The following is a 3,302-nucleotide window of genomic DNA, read 5'->3' on the forward strand; positions in this document are numbered from 1 at the left end:
CTATAGTTAAGAGCCTGTTTGGGGCACCCGGGTGATTCGGTGGTTGAGCATCTGACTCCCGCTCAGGTCATGATCTCATGGTTCCTGAGTGTGAGCCCTGCAGCCTGCCGTCTATGGTCAACACAGACTCCACTTCAGATCCTCTGTCCCCCACTTTCCGCCAGTGCCCTGCTCCCACACACTCTCTGTCAAAAATAAACTCTTTTTTTATTTATAGTTTATTGTCAAGTTAGTTTCCATATAACACCCAGTGCTTTTCCCCAGAAGGGTCCTCCTCCATGACCACCACGTCCCTTTCCTTTTTCCCTTCCCCCTTCTCCCCTCAGTTTGTTTTCAGTATTCAAGAGTCTGAAGAGTCTGTTTCTTGGTTTGTCCCTCTTTTTTCCCCTCTCTGCTTGTTTTCTTTCTTAAATTCGACATAAACCTGAATTCATATGGTATTTGCATTCTCCTGACTTATTTCACTTAGTTATTATACACTCTAGATACATCCACATTGTTGCAAATGACAGTATTTCATCCTCTCTGATGGAGTCATACTCTAGTGTGTATATATAAACCACATCTTCATTATCCACTATTCAGTTGATGGACATTTGAGCTGTTCCCAGAATTTGGCTATTGTTGATAATGCTGTTATAAACATTAGAGGGAATGTATCCCTTTGAATTGGTATTTTAGTATTCTTTGGATATTTCCCCTTCTTTTGTGTTACATAGTTTGATGACCATTTCTGGTTAGTATTTTTATTTATGTATTTTTGTTGCAATGCATTTCTCATGTATAACATGCTTGTCTAGTTTTGTAATTAGAAAAGTATGAATCATTTCTTTATTTTGTATTATTATTATCATTATTTTGTATACTCTAGTGCAGCAATTAAATGATTATTTTCTTCTTATCTGGATCTTCATATATCTGAAGTGACTAATGTATTTTTCATAAATGCCCATGTTTAATGTCCTTGGTTGTGATATTTCTGCTCAATATTCCAATTTTTCCTTTCATCATACTAATTTAATATTTCACCAAAATCTTGTGCACTGTATTGAGTTATTTCATTTTTCAATCATTATTTAAAGTCACCTAATTATATTAATCTCTTTCCCCAATGTTCTTCACAAGCACATCACTTGTTTCTCTTTCCACCTATTTTGATTTCCTATATTTTCTATTGTCTTTACTTAAATATTTTGAACAGACTGCTTTTATCTGTATAACCTGACATGCATTTTCTTCTCACCCTTTATTCTTTAGCTTATTTATATGTGTGTCTGACCCTATCTAACTGGTTTTTATTTGGGGAACATATCACATTTTGGATTTCTCCAGTTACTTTCTTTGTTCCACTCACACTGGTGGCAAATTGGACAATCCATACAGGTTCAGTCTCTTTGTGGTCAGCCAGGATCTGGTTAGAGAAATAGCTTCTTAGTATAATTACTCTTCTAGATCCTGCTGTGGACTTACTTCAGGTCCTCAGTGTTTTTATATTTTCTTATTAACTTTGTTGCACATTTTAAGGATTCTTCTAACATTTGAGTAATTTCAGTTATCTGCACTAATGGAAATTTGGAAATTATGTATTATTTTTCTAAATCCACAGATATCCACATTGAACATGAGCAAAATATTTCATATAAATGCTTTTGTGCAAATAACAGCATCTTATAAACATTTCTCTTTTATATATCTGGACCATTTCTTCCATCTTCTATCTTCCAGCTTCTTCAATCTTCCATCTTTTTTTTTGACCCATCTGGCAGATCGGTCAACGCAGGTCCTGAGGGAGAGAGTGAGAATTGGGGGGCAGGGGAACACAGAGAACGGAGGCAAGACAAGTCTCTGATCAAGCCTTGTTTATTCAGAGACCACACATGTCTTATAAAGGGTAGAAGGCAGGCAGCTGGCGTAAGTTAGTTGCTAAGAAACAAGGGCAAGGATAAGAGAGAAACTAAAAGCACAGCACCTGGGAAACCAATAAGAAAGCCCAGCCTACAGGCCCTGGGCTGGAAGTGATAATGCAGCCCTGCTGTGCTGGGAGTGATAACGCAGCTCAGCTGTGCGGGTGGCTGATCTTGCAGGTCGAGGCACATATCAGAATTTTCTTCTGACAGCTCTTCTGGCAGCTCCCCACATTTTTTCAATTATATCACAATATAATTTTTAGAATGTGATTATTTTAATAATATTTGATAGTATTTTCATAGCTTGCACACATTTATTATTGGATAATCAATCATACATTATTAATGGAGTGTGTCTGTGCATCACAATGCGCCACTTTTTCTGTAACTAAAGTTACTCCTGGTAGAGCTAGTTTTGTGTATTCAAGTCCTTCTGCTCCACTTTCCATGCTTCATGAGTATATCCAAGTTTTGTAGAAGTAATCTCAGTCTGGGTTTTCTATCTCCTATTATGCAAGAGATCTAATTTGAAATATTCATTCAGTGAGATGCTACTTGTTGATTTTCCTTAAAGTGATAGTTTCTGTTGTCATTCCACAAAGCCAAGAGAATATCACATAAAAGCTTTCTGCTTTCATATATTTTATGATTTTTTGAGCCTCAAATTGTGCCATTTAAATTAATATTCTCTGGTATGTGTTTCCCTGGCATCCTCTCAAGACTCATCAACAATGCTTCCAATTTCTGTCTCCTGGACTCCTCAGATTTTCTAATAATGGTATTTATCACTTATAAAGAGTGTGTTTGTTTGTTATATATACAAACCACTTTATAACTATGATGGTATTATTGTCACTTAATATAATTGTAAATGTCTTAGTGTCTGTCTTACCTGAATTTTTTATACATTGAACTCACTGGTATTATATCTATATATGTATAAAGTTTGGATTTTGCCAAACAAGCATGTGTAATTGTTAACCACGTTTCATTAAATTTTCACATCTCACAATGTCATGCTTTATTCATGTCATTTTTTATTAATATTTTTTTGAGAGATAGAGAGACAGTCTGGGCAGGGAAGGGGCAGAGAGAGAGGAAGATACAGAATCTGAAGACAGGCTCAAGGCTCTGAGCTAGCTGTCAGCACAGAGCCCAACGCAGAACTTGAACCCACAAACTGTGAGATCATGACCTGAGCTGAAGACAGACGCTTAATCAATGAGCCACCCAGGCGCCCCAATCATGTCATTTTATAAGCCTTTATCCAAATTTGGTCTTGTCCTCTACTTACTGATGCAAAAGAGACAGTTGGGTTAGTCTCTGGCCTTGTTAAAATCCAAAATCAAATGCACAGTTCCCTATTTGTTTTGATTCTGTACTATGCTAGTCCTG

This window comes from Suricata suricatta, chromosome 6 (genome assembly GCF_006229205.1).
Source record: "Suricata suricatta isolate VVHF042 chromosome 6, meerkat_22Aug2017_6uvM2_HiC, whole genome shotgun sequence".
NCBI classification, from domain to species: Eukaryota; Metazoa; Chordata; class Mammalia; order Carnivora; family Herpestidae; genus Suricata; species Suricata suricatta.